Source organism: Mauremys reevesii, linkage group 4, assembly GCF_016161935.1.
Source record: "Mauremys reevesii isolate NIE-2019 linkage group 4, ASM1616193v1, whole genome shotgun sequence".
NCBI lineage: Eukaryota > Metazoa > Chordata > Testudines > Geoemydidae > Mauremys > Mauremys reevesii.
The window spans coordinates 80,828,262-80,842,787 of record NC_052626.1 but is presented as its reverse complement, the minus strand read 5'-3'; the positions used below and the strand labels follow the sequence as shown (position 1 = coordinate 80,842,787).

The 14,526-nt window shown below is 42.0% G+C and overlaps 1 protein-coding gene across 2 annotated transcripts in view; it reads left to right on the top strand.

Annotated features, from left to right (window-relative positions):
- Positions 1-559: 559 nt before the first annotated feature.
- Positions 560-14,526, top strand: part of EHF (ETS homologous factor) — a 62,879-nt gene continuing 48,912 nt past the window's right edge. For both annotated transcript variants that reach the window (XM_039533161.1, XM_039533160.1), the window contains exon 1: positions 560-677. The gene's annotated coding sequence lies outside the window, so the exon portion shown is untranslated. The remainder of the gene's footprint in view (positions 678-14,526) is intronic.

Below are 14,526 nucleotides of genomic sequence, written 5' to 3'. Positions count from 1 at the left end.
AAGTTCAATGGAAGCCCACAGGTATAACTGAAGGGAGAATTTAGCCCATGACATTGGATCATCCAGTCTATCTCCCTGCTAACGTACGATTGTTCCTCACAGTACATTTTCTAGTGTTATTTCCAGTCTAATTTTAAATGTCCTAAGTTTCGGACATTCTTACTTTTTACTTCTCCTTATTCTAATTATAAGCTGCCTATTTACCTGAAATAACCTTCTGTAAAAACAAAACAAACAAATAAAAAACGAGGAGGCAGGATGGTCTTTAAAAAACAACTACAGAGCAATCAAGACCTCGTTCATTGACAGGTTTCTTTTTTGTTCTTGAGACACATGTGTAACCTGGTTAGACCTGTTTTGTTTGAGCACTAAGGTGTGAGTTGGCCGTATGCAAATGTTTGCAGTCTTTCTTTTCTTTCCTCTCTCTCTCTTTTTTTTGTTATTGCTGCAGACCCAATCAAAAGAACAGGAAGTGACCTAAGGAATTCCCCCATTGGCTGACTAAATGTTCTGCAAAATGTTTTAAAATTAATATCACATTCATTTATCATCACTCCTGTGAGGCTTTTGAAGTGCTAACCTAGCACCTGTGTTTACTTAACACCTGCCATTCTCTAGACAGCCTTCTCATTGCCTCTGCTAAAGGATTTCCCCTTCAGAATCAGCAGCTAAATGAGGTAAGATTTTTTTAACTTCCTTTTAAACGAACACCACTGAGGCTAAAAGAGTGCAGAAGTGTGCACTGGAATCACTCCCACTCAACACCCATCTCAGCTCCTTTTTCCCCACTTTGAAACTGCCACTAACCTCTTTTAATCAAAAGTTTTTGAGCATTAAAATAATAAACGCTTTTACTCTCCTGTTTTGAACCTGCGTCCTGCCCTTCCTTGTGTTTAAGAACACACTCCCACTATTTGTATTTTCTTAGGGACAGATCAGCCAGCCTTATTAACTTTGAATAGTCCCACTGATTTCAGTGGGGCTACGCATGGGAGTAAAGTTCTATACTCACTGTGAGTAAAGTGGTCAGCATCTGCCCCTTAGTTTTATGAGGGCCATTTTTATAATAATGTATTTAATGATGTTTTGGGGCCTAATGGTGTCACCTTTTGTGACATTAAGTAATACTTTTATCCCCTCAGTAACTGCAGTCAAATCAGTGGGGCTACTTATTTAATAAAGTATCACTCAATGTGAGCAAGGGTAGTAGAAGCAGAGCCTTTAAAACTGATTGTTGAAATTGGCATGGAGTCTCCTTAGTGTCGCAGCATGTGTGGGCACTATACAGATAAAATGATCTCGCTGTTTTTGTAGTAGTGATGGTGATAATTACAAGAATGATAAAAAAATCTTACCTAGCTCACTTTTTGCTCAGTCCTTGCTCAACTAAAACTCCCACTGGTTTCAGTTGGGGCTATATCCTGAAGTCCTTAGCCCCTTCCCACCTAAAACTCGTCACTGAAGTCAATGTATGTTCTGTGTGAGTAAGGACTGAATAAAATCTCAGTAAAGGCTTTAAGAATTCAGCTCTGACAGTTTTGCCTGTTGTATTCCCATTGACTTGAATGACAGTTTTACTTGAATAAATACAGCGTATGCTCTTTAAGGTTTAGCCCATTGCAAGTAACAGTATTTACTAAAATCTGTTGTAATATTTCAGTAGAAGAGATTGCACTGATTTTTACAGCAGGGTTGATCAGGAAATGACACTGAAATTATAAAAGAGCAGTAATACATTTACTAGTATTTCACTGCTTGAGAGAGTTGAAATATTATTTGTGGACCTCCTGGATATATATGTATATATATTTACTTGTGTCTATATCATATGTTTGAATTATTTTACCTAAAAAAGACATATCACATTGCCTTTCCATCTAAGTTTAAAGTGCATCCAGCTTCTTCGTTTTGTTCATGGGCTTTGGAAAACAGAAACCAGTTCGTAATGATAAGAACTAAAAAATAGACAACTATAGAGTAAAACTGGCTTACTTAACACTTATTGTTCTAGCTTTTAGTATATGTGCCTATCTTCAATGTGTCTATATTCTAGCAATATTTCTTTTAATTTGTGAATAGTCCTGGTGGGATAATGGATCTGTTCCGAGTGCTGTTTCGTTGGTAAATTTGCTGGTAGCAGTTTAAGCCAGTTTTCTGATGTAAACTTTGCATTTTATAGTTACCAGAGTTTGAGAACAGAAAAGACCTATTGTTAAAATAAGTCTGACAGCCAAAGAAAACAGTTGCAATTGAAGTCTTCAGACAAATATGACAAAGATGTTAAGCAACAAATCTCACCATAAAATGTCAATTTCAGACTAGAGTTTCAATAGGTTGTAGCAGAGCAGATTAATCCTTTGTTTTTCCCACATTGGGACAGCATGACAAATTAGGCAGTTGTGACTCAGCCCTTGTCAGTGTAAGAAAGCTTTGAGAGAGAAACAGCATTTCACAGCTAGTTATAGGATGGCAAGAGTTCATATTATTCTAGTTGTGGTGGGGTCTTGTAATAAAATATGGTCCAGTGAGCACTGGAAATAACAGTTTACCACTGTGTAGGAACAATCTGGTGTCATCCCAGGACATTATCGTAACATGATATTTTCTCAACACTGAATTTTTATGAGTGAAAAGAAAGTTCTGTGTCCAGTTCTGGGCACTCCACCTCAGAAAGGATATAGTGGAATGAAAAAAAGATCCAGAGAAGGGCAACAAAGATGATCAAGAGTATGGAAATGCTCTCATACAATGAGAGACTAAAAAGATTAGGGCCATTCATCTTAGAAAAGAAACAACTAAGGAGGATATGATAAGGTCTATAAAATCATGAATGGTATGGAAAAAGTGTGTAGAGAAATGTTATTTACCTTTTCACACAATAAAAAAACAAGTGTCACCTGAAAAAATTAATAGTCAGCAGGTTTAGTAGAAACAAGAGGATGTACTTTCTCACACAACATGCAACTAACCTGTGGAGTTCATTGTCATGAGATGTTGTGATGGCCAAAAGTAAAACTGGGGTGAAAAAAAGAACTGGAGAAGTTCACAGAGGATAGGTCCATCAATGTCCGCTAACCAAGGTGGTCAGGGATAGAACCCCATGCTCATGCAAATCCTAAAATTGTGATTTTCGGAAGGCAGGAGTGGAAGATGAATGGCTCTCTCCATAATTGCCCTGTTCTGTACACTCACCCTGAAGCTCTGGTACAGCCACTATCAGAGACAGGATATTGGACAAGATGGACCATGGTCTGACCTAGTATTGTAGTTCTTATGCTCTTATGGACAGATAATTAGATACAGGAATTAGTGGAGAACTGTGAGAGGACAAATTCAACTCTAAAATCGTTCAGTTAACTGTAGAACCTCTTTCAGCTGCTTTCATTCCCAATGAATAACCATGTAAACATTGGTACTCGTGTCTGGGTGATATAGGAAGAGGAATTTAGGATGGAGATAAAAAATTAAAAACAAAACATCCAAAATTATAGATTAACAGAAATTAGAGATAGAAAAGCTTTGTCACTTTAGGTGAGCCATTCTATCTCCTGCTCAGGCAGAATTGTTCAGTATGTTACCCCATCCCACTTCAAATGATATAGTCAAAACTATGAGGACACAAAATAAAGAACATAAAATAAATTAAGTGGGTTTTTTTTTCTAAAATCACGCTCATCATGCAGAAGTGAGCATCAAGGAGTTAATCTCAAAGCTGGGGACTAGTGGCAATATCTGAAGGAAGTCTTTCAAGAGAGTGGAGATAACACTGCACACGTCCTACACACATATTTGAGTCTGATCACAGAAACTCTTCCAGTCTCAGCTCTTGCATTCTCATGCTATCTCTGTTAAAATATCCAGACCAAGGTAAGAGCCACATCCTTTAGTCATTCTTCAAACATATCTTCCACTGACTGCAAATTATATTGATGCGTTCACCTTTTCTGCTGCTGATCCTGATCATTGTGATGTTTAGGGACTCAGACAGATCTAATTGGTGCTTGAGCTCCTGAAGAAATTTAAGTGGAATGTGGTCTTTTTTAATTATGCTGGTAGCACACAATGCTAGTCTCTGATGTGCCTTGGTTTGAAGGTGGATGGCACAGAACACAACTGGCTGACTTAATGTTGGTCAATGTGCCAAGACTGAGATATAATTAAATAGCTGACCACTAACCAATGTATTTCTGACGATAACAATGTGACTCCCCTCAGGTTGATTCCCTCAGATCTTGCATTGCTCAACTTCTCTTCATGCTGCATACAGCTGAGGATTAGGTTTTCAGTTGTTGGTGAGAAGAGCATACAAGGAAAGGGATCACAGGCGGAATTTTTAATTATGAATTTTATAAATGGTTTGCTGAAAAGAAAGTTGGATCATATTATGTTAAGATGTACTTAGTGCTAAAAAGAAATGTTAGTGACTTTAATACCTTTGCAGCTTACAATACTGCAGTAACATTAAATCTGGGTCCAGTAACAGAACTTTCGGACAAAAAAATGTATTGGATTTTGTTACTAATTTTAAAGACAGTGCAGTATTATTTGTAATTCTACTGTTAGCAGAGTAGAAGGCCAATAGCACCAGTGGCAAAGAAAGCCCAATGGTTTCAACTACTTAGTGATCCTGGAGCTTAAGAACCCTCAAAAAGCAGTAACACCAAAAGTATTTTCTTTATTCTTGTCTCTGAGTTAAGCCTGTGCACTGACATGGCAGCCTGCATATACCGAGGACCTCATCCAGTTCCCATTAATGTCAATTGTTTGAGGGTTTACTGCATCAAGATGTCAATGAGGGGAGTTGTGACAAGTAGCTGGGAGAAATTTTGTTGTCCGGAAAATGCAGACGTGGGTAGACCAGAACACTGTGTGAATTCATGTTGAATTTGCCAAATTGTTTGGATTAAAAAAAAAATAGAAAAAATATGTTGTTCTGACATTTTGGAAATGAAATGCTTCATTTTTTAAAATGTCAAATGACTCTGTTTTGAAATATATTTCAATTTAATTAAAAAAATTAAAAACTTTTTTGAAACTTTGAAAATGAAACTAAATGTTTTGTTCAACCTGAAACAATTTTATTTTTGACTTCTGGTTTGTTTTGACTTTTTCAGAATGAAGTTATTTGCACAGCTCTCATGATAAGTACATGAATGCCTATAAAGATTTAGTAAAGAAATAATTTTGGTGGTAGTGGCACAGGGACAAGAAGAAGAAGAAAAAGGCCCCAAACTAAAAAGGGAATTGGTTAAGGGCTAATTTAGCTTCCATTGAAGTCAGTGGGAGTCCCTCAATTCACTTTCTTGGGAGTTGAATTGAGCCCTATTAGGGGTGATCAATCATTATTAATGGCAATATTCAAATCAAGATTACCCAGGGCAGTAAAACAGTGTTACTATGCAGCAATGGAAAGAGAACCTTTCCTAATATCTATAAATCCATAAAAGAAATGCAAAGTCCCTGTCCACTATGCAGAAGATACAGACAGTGCTGTACTCACTTCTGAGCCCTTTGCTGTAATAATCAGCTCAGGTGCAATCAGAAAAGGCTCAGAGCCTAGAAATGTTTGTAAAGATTCATAAGCTATTTGAAAAGTCCTCTTTTGTAGAGTGAGAACAACAAAAATAATCATTTTCTGGTTTTAGATATTGCCCTACACTTCTCTGCACTTGACATTCAGTAAGTGATTATTTATATCACTGTATAATTACTTTTCTATTTAACAAAGCCATATAAAATTGGCCAAGATGTTGTAGCTGGAAAATCAACGACTTTGCATGATATAATTATCCCTCCCAAATTGTCCTAATGATTTTTATCAAAACACATAATTATTATTACACAACAATATGAAAGGAGCCTGCCTTTTGTGTCTTTGTGATGTATTATCAAAGGATATCTGTTTCTGCAATTGACCAATAGATTGGAATGGTTGTGAGGGAGCCTCACTGGTATGTCAGGTACTGGGACATACTATTAGGATATTTTCATCGTTTGCAGAGTGATTACCGTTTGCAACATCCTGCAACAGATATTACTCATAACATTTGCAAGACATCAAATAAAAATATATCCTTTAGTGTTGAAAATTCCCACCAAACTCCTATGGTACAAAAGCAAAATGGTTGTGAAAGTCTGAATGAATGATGGGTCTGGTCTCTAGATAAATAAGTTATCATTAAAAAAACTGACCAAAACCACGATGTCCAGAGTGAAGACAGACACCAGCCATCCTTAACTCAGTGACTTACAGCTTTTTTTTTTTTTGGACTGGATCTGTTTTATTCTGCTGATCTGATTGAATCATTCCTTATGAGTTCCCTAAAAAGTGCTTAGCTAGTCATTTTGCAATATACTGCACTGGTATGTATGACTCATGTTGCCCTCTAGTGGAAGAATGGATATAGGAGCTCCTAGACTTCCAGGAGCAGTAGGAAGATTACTCTACCTAGGTGCTGCAAGACCATAGTCCTTTCCCAGTTGTAAAGGATTTATATAATCATTGTGCCTATTTCTGCAACACTTGGCTTTACTATAGTATTACTCAAGAAGACATTTTATTCTAATATCTCATGTTAGTAAACAGGTATCACTGTAAGTGTGACAGCACTGTGAGGGTAAATCAGTTCTCGGGATTTTCTAGGTAATGGCTGCCTGTTTTCAGGATCACTGATAGGTCAATGGCAGCTTGTTCTGATGATGCAATACTTTTACCATGAGTTTGATTGGTTGAGTGTGTTATCATTCAGTACCCTGCCAGGTGTATGATGGCTTTGAGGGGCCGGAATGGTGTGAAAGCCAGTCTGAACTGGTCTCTTGTGTAGAGAGCATTCCATCCCTCCCTACCTGTAATTTCCATTAATCTTGCTAGATAAAGCATAATCTTCCTAATTCACTTCCATACCGTAAATTTAATGCAGTGATTAGGGCACTGGAATGGGAGCCATGAGATCTGAGTTATGTAAGGTCTGCTAATGAGCTCCTGTATAACTTTAAGCAAGGCACTTTGCCAGGGAACGTAACTATCATTAGTTCAATATTACAAATGGTGAAGCTGAAGCACAGAGGTAAAGTGCTTCATGTAATTATGGAATGTTATTCTAAAAAGTCCCTTATCCCTTAATAGCTCAATGTTCATGCTCTTGGGGTGTCACCGTTTCACTTGTTCTCCAGTCATTATAGAGTCTGGATAGGATCTGAGGGTCAGATTTTCAAAAGGAACCTAAAGGATTTAGGCATCCAAATGACAGCGAATTTCAATGGAAATTCGTTGTCTAACTCCCTTGGGCTCCTTTGAGAATCCTAGGCTGGTTTTCTAATGTAGGAAGCACGATGAAAAGAACCCTCCTCTTTTGAAAACAAATCTCCCAACATTTCAGGTCTTTATCAATTATAAAGAAGCAAGAAAGGGCGCAAGCTCAATCGGTTTCCTTTTCCAGTCATTTTTAAGCCCATTTTGGCTCATTTGACTTTTCATGGGTTTTGGCTGATGGAAAAGTACAGTGCCAAAGATCTGATTATGGCACTCCTTCTCTTGAAGCTGGGTTATTCTGTAGCCAAGGACTATTATGAAGCAGCAGGGATTCATTCCAGAACTGAAAGCATACATTTATATGAAAACTAATAGGAAAAGCTCTATCGTCAAACCGGCCCAGGCTGTTGAGGCAGATGCCTTGCTTTGCTCTTTTGTTTATATTCCAACAAATCAAAGCTGACCTGTAGTGTTATCGGAGTAGAGCAGCAGGTGCAAAAAAATAACTCTGCTGCCAACTCAAACGAAAGGGTAGGGCTAATACCCTCTGGGAGGTATAGTGAAGATAAGAGAAAGCCATGCCAGCAACTGAATTAACGGCTCTATTTATGGTGGGCTTTACCTTAACAACCTGCTCCCAGCCCTCTGTCACATAAACACTTCATTGTACTGTTTAATGAGGCCAGTGGTGAAATGAATGGAAACAGGATGGGGAGCACTTGTAGCACCAGTTGAAGAGGAGGAGGGGGGCGGTGTGGGAGCACTGTTCCCCAAAGCCAGGGAGGGGAAGCTGCCCTCTGCTTTTTTGCAGAAGGTGGAGAGCTGCTCTTGCTCACTGGTCCCACTTTCCTTATCCGCAGAAGGAACCACAGAGGCAGACTCTTTAATGAACCTTGGTCAATTTGTTTCTGGCTGGGCTTGACTGATGCGGGAGCATTTATGAGCTTTGTTGTGGCGTTAAGCTACAGACCTGCACTGAGCAGATACACTGCGGTGCTGCCTCAGGGGAGCACCAGGACATTGTGGCTCAGGGAGGCACCGTGCCTCCTGGAGTGGTCAGCCACACTGGGTGAATGCAGCAGCTGTTGCACCCCATGAGAGGGGGAAGCATATGCCTCTGTGCAGCCAGGAGGTGGGATGCCAGGCCTATGCTCCTGCCACTTCCTTGTGTTGTGTCTTTTGCTCTTTACACTGGAAAAATAACATGAGGAAACCACAGGGGCACAGCTGGGTCCCAAACAGTCATGCTTACTAAAGATATATAAACATGTCAGACCTCCCTACATACATACTGCTGCTCTGGCTGGTTTCTGGCAGCTTCTAGAACAGTGGTGCCCAACCTTTTCCTGTCACACCCGCCTTTACCAGTAAAGGAATCTGACTGCTGCCCCAGGGCTGGTGCAACCCATTAGGGGACCTAGGCGGTCGCCTAGGGCACTAGCATTTGGGGGGGGGTGGCATTTCAGGTCCTTTGGCGGCGACCGTGGTGGCTGGATCTTCAGCCGCCCTGATCGTTGTTGGCATTTAGGCGGAGGGACCTGGGGCAGGGGGCGCGGGGAGGGCTGCCTGCAGCAAGTAAGGGGGGGCGTGGCACGCAGGGGAACCGCTCCCTGACCCAGCTCACCTCTGCTCCCACTCCTTCCCTGAGCACGCCGCCCTGGTCTGCTTCTCTCCCTCCCAGGCTTGTGGTGCCAAACAGCTGATTGGCGCCGCAAACCTGGGAGGTGGGAGAAGTGGACCGGCGATGGCATGCTCAGGGAGGAGGTGGAGCAGAGGTGAGCTGGGGCAGGGAGCTGCCGCATGGCTCCCCGGGCAGGGAGAGCTGCCACGGAGGGGGGCACCTCAGGGCGGAGGGAGGGAGCTGCTGTGGGGGGGGCACCTCAGGGCGGAGAGAGGGTGGGGAGCTGCCACAGGGCTGGGGGGTGGGCCCAAGGTGGAAGTTTCACCTAGGGCACAAAATATCCTTGCACCCGCCCTGTGCTCCCCTCATCCCCCATTTTTGCAGTTGGCTCAGCAGAGGAGCTTGGGCTGAAGGTGGAGCTAGGGGCAGAACTGGGGATGGGGAATGAGCTGGGATTAGAGCTGCCTAGGGGCAGAGAGGTTATGAGGGCACAGCTGGGCTGGGGCTGGACCTGGGAGCCATGGTCAGGAGCCGGGGCTGGGTGCTGGGGCTGGAGCCAGGAGTGGGGCCAGGAGCGGAGCTGGGGCTGGGGGCGGGAGCAGAGCCCTGGCTAGCGCCGGAGCTGCACTGGGGCTGGTGGGTGGGGCTGGGAGCTGAGCTGCAGCGGGTACCAGATCTGTGAGTGACTGTGGCCAAGTCCAGAGAGGAGCTGTGGGCAGAGCAGGGTCTGGGTGGTGCTCCCTCCCCAGCTCTCCAAGGGGACTGGCTCAGACTCTGCCACACCCCCAACATGTTCCTCTGTGCACCCCTTGGGGGGTGCACCCTGCAGTTTGGGGACCACTGTTCTAGAACATGAGTACCATTAGAATGCCCTCAGACTATTTAAAGGGATACTATCCTGTTCCTATGCACTCTACCCTGCAACACACTGCTTACTTTGTGGTGTCCAGTACCCCACAGGAGAGGAGCAGGATTGCAGCTTAGGCCAGGTTTTGAGCTAGCAGAACCTCTGAGACATAATCTAGCCCTCAGAAAGTTTCTTGGGAGGGCTGAGAATTGCAAGTTTACAGACAGCCCTATAAACTGATCAGATCTGCTGCTCCAAGTGCTTGGGGAAAACTCCCCACTGTCAAAATCCCTAATGCCACCAGTTTATGCCACCTCCTTCTAAGGGTACGTCTACACTACCCGCCGGATCGGCGGGTAGCGATTGATCTATTGGGGATCAATTTATAGCGTCTTGTCTAGACACAATAAATCGATCCCACAACGCTCTGCTGTCGACTCCAGAACTCCACCAAGGCGAGAGGCGGAAGCGGAGTCGACAGGGGAGCCGCTGCCATCGATCCCGCACTGTGAGGATGGGAGGTAAATTGATCTAAGATACGTTGACTTCAGCTACACTATTCTCGTAGCTGAAATTGCATATCTTAGATTGATCCCCCCCCAGTGTAGACCAGGCCTAACTCACCTCTGCTGTAATACTGATAGACAACTGTGATCAGATAGTGAAAAGGCAAGGGGTGAGCTGTGATCAGTGTTATCACAACTTATCACAACTGAGAATTGTGCTCACAGCTAGTCTATGCAAAAAATAGACTACAATCGCGTCCTTTCTGATCCTCCACTTCCCTGCCCACTGGTTTGTTTCACCCAACTGTCGCATCTAGTCTTTTAGACTGTAAGCTCTTTGGGGCAGGGACTGTCATTTACTATCTATTTGTACAGTGCTTCGCATAATGAGATCCTGACTGAGTTGAAGCCCTAGGTGCTACCACTATGTAAATAACAAAAATCATATCAATGTGTGTCATATCAAGTTACAGAGCTAGACCCAGATGTGTCACACAGCAAATTTCAGGGGTGATTGGATCCAGAGTTTTACCTCTGCCTAGAATAAACATATGAGCTATTTTCAACATTTAGATCCAGATCCAGATTTGGAGATTTTGGGAGTGTGCAAAGCTCTGAGATTAAAACTTTTTACATGATGAATAAGATTCTTCCCACCAACAGCAACCATTCTTCTCCGTTAAAGGGAAGAGAAAGGGAACACTCTTCCCTTTCCTCATTCTGTCTAATTCTCATTTAGAAATGAACCCAGCAAAGAAGAAACCTCCAAGCAGAAGTTCTTAGAGAAAGGGAGACTTGTAAAACAAAACTAACTAGCTAAATAAATAAACAAACCCACCCTCATTTTATTTGGGGGGCGGGGAGAGGGGGAGCCATATAAGTAGTTTTACTACTGAAAATCAACCTGGCTTCACAACAAAAAAGAAGTAGTGATGCTGATGGTTAAAATATACTTCCCTATAAAATAGCCACTCACAAGCAGCACTGGGGTTTTAAAGGTTTTAACTGGTTGTTATGGCAAGACCACTTATAAATCAGTTGTCTTGTCAGAGAGCAGAGCATCAATGAATCGTTCCAATACCCTCCAGGAATAATAATACATAATCATCTTCAGTATTTGTTAGTAACTCAGTAGCTGTGCAGGATGCTTTAGCAATAGAGAAATAAAACCAGGCCCTTTCCTCCAAGGGACTTACACTTTAAACAGACAATACAATAACACAATCGTCAAAATCACAGAGAGCAGAAAGATATAACGAGAAGAAAGCGGAGAAGATTTAGAATATGATTGTAGATTGTTATTAGCGTGCTCTTTTCTATCTAATTACAGACATGTGGCCTGTCATGTTTCTAGGGTAGTTTGGGGGATTTTTTGGCTCATTTTTGTATTACTTATTTTACATTGTTAGCAAGGGAGTAGTCGAACCCAAGTGTAAATCAGTGGTAGAAGGGTAAGGGAAAGAGAGAGAGAGAGTTCAAGAGGGCTTTGAAGGAGATGGGGAAGGTGACTCAGTTCACAGGAGGAGGGAGGATACTCCAGGTAGATATGAGAGGTGTGAAGTTGCAATGGGAGAAAGAGGCAAAGGGAACATGGTGAGGGGGAAAATGGCTTCCCCTATTGTATATCCCATTCTATGTCACTGAGACCAGATTAATACATCTGGCTGAAACTACTAAAAATTCTGGGGACACGGTTGACCCAAATTGTCATAAATTCTATCTATGACATGGGAGCCATATGTGCCAGTGAAAGTCCTGCTTTCCATCTCCAGTTATTTTTCCCTGCCTTTCTAGAGCTGGTCAAAATTTTGCCATGGGAATATTTTTTGTGAGAATTTTTTTTTGACAAAATGGAAGTTTTCACAAAAAGTGCCCATTTTGGCAGCGGGGGGGGGGGGGGGGAGGGGAGAAAAAAAAATTTATAATAAAATAAAAAAAAAATTCACTGACATTTTTCACAAGAAATAAAATCATTCCCTGACTGGCTCTAGTCCTTTCCCTTTCAGCTGGAGTACTACAATTTCTCCTAATACACAGTGCTCCCGTACACAGAACTCCTTCTCCAGTAGGAGACACTGCTTCTTTCAGATGTGGGACAAATGACTATGTCTTGTACGTTATTAGAAAGCTGTGGAGGTGGGAGGAAGAGATTATATCTGAGCAACAAGTGACAAAAATGCTAATCCTAAACATTCGACTTTTGCTATATGGCAGGTTGCAGAACACTGTTCCATCTGCCAAGGTAACATTATTGCTGAGGGACTGTAAATATTGCAAAACTGCCAGTCCTCTCTTGTCTTTGGAGGTTTAGGGCTATATCCTACTGTCTGATACATATACCCTCTGAGAGTTCCCTGTGAAGGGCAGTGCTTGCATTTTCTTCTGATTTAGGCAAAAGAGGTGTTTAAATTCTCTCTAACTACACTAACATACATCTTGAGCTCTGAGGCCAGCTCATATGAAGTGTATGGATTGTGAAAAGGGGATAGAGGAAAATTAGCATATTGGACTATGAGTAAATAATCAAGTAATATTTCTCTTGCTCTATTAAAGTGAAACTCTTGCTGTCTCAGAAAAAGGAGACTGAAGTATGGTTTTGTCTTCAGATTACGTAATCAGTGGTAGAGATAGACCCAAAGCAAAACCTTAGAATGAAGGAGAAGTGGACTTGGCTCCTAACTTTCCCACTCAGTCTCATCTTACTTAAAAGACACATGCAAGAGTTTAGAGTCCACCTGGATATGTTGAAACAACCACCACTTACACTTAGAGGAGTTGCCTCATACTACATCACAGAGTCAGGTCTTTAAATTTGGTGGGACTCTTTTTATTAGTGATTTGCTTGTGTTTATAGCAATCATATCTGTCACAGTGTAAACATACTTAATGTTCCCCTCCTATTCAGATAGATTTTTTTTGTCTTCAAGCTTACCTGCATGTATAAATTTAATACACATGAAGCTAAAAACAAAAACACCACAACCCCTCCCCTCACACAACACAGCCAAGGCTAAATGTTGAAAGAGGTCCCAACATAGTCTTTGAAAACACCCACTGCTTTTGTTGCACACACAGACTTGGTTTTGTGCACACAAACAGCAACTCTGTACACCAAAGAGGCAGTTAAATGTCTGACAACAGGATTGCAGTTGCATACATAAATATAGGCAAGAAAATTCTGTACTAGAATTGCTGCTATACAACAAACTGTGGGTGCATGCCCATCCTGTAATCCTCCTTGCTGGCCAAGCATGGCTCTGGTGAGGCCTACTTCAGTTTCCCCTTCACTCAGGGCCCTTTGAAAAGTCCACTCCAGACAGTCAAACACTCCACCTACCAGGGTCCAATTTATTAAGTCCTGCACAAAAGTCTTTCAAAAGAAAACTCAGACTTTCAAAGTCTTCATCCCTGTTCCAAGCTGGGTACCGCTGCTCTCTGAGGATCTGTCATCCCTTCAGAGTTCCAACACTCTTCTGGGACATTTCTAAGCTAGGTACAGCCCTTCCTCCCTGCAGCTCTGTCTTCCTGCTGGCCCAGCATCTCTTGCCTGGAGTTTGGCCTTCTCCACAGGTACCTTCCCCCCGCTGACTCAGACCCTGCAGGAACCTTCTTACTCCCTGCAGTGTCAACACCTGCAGCCATTGCTTCTTTGTAAGGCCTAGGTGCCTTCCCTTAAATCCTACTGTGCAACTTTAAGAGTCCAGTCACCCTGTGTCAGTGCAGTTTTAAGGGCTGCTTTAGTAAATTCAGTCCAGTATCAAAATAATTTATTGAACATTACACTCAGAATATAATTTGATAAATATATCTATTACTGGTGTAAACCCACATGGGATGTAATCAATACATTGCCTTGAATATGTTACATAAGTAATAGCATTTTGCACTTCAATGTCATCTTTCATCCAAGGATGTCAAAGAGCCTTGGAAACAAGGTCATGCAGGGGCTAGGATGAGAACCCAGGAAGTACTGGGAATCATATGGATTAAAGTGGAAAAACCTATTGCGACTGATTTACCAGGAAAGTAGAAGCTCAGGGTCACACACAAACATGCTCTCAAAATTATACACCTAATTTGTGCATGTAGTTACTGTAAATGCATACAAAACTCCTAATTAGTCATTTGCGTGCACAGATATCCAATGTGTTCATCTAAGTACAATAACCATATGTGTCAACTAGGCCTTCTTGCTTTTCTGTGTGTGATGTTGGGCTTCTGATGTTGAGAAAAGCAGACCCGCTTGGTCATGCAGTCCATATCCTGACTCTTGGAAACAGTTTTTGCAAAATTCAGTCTC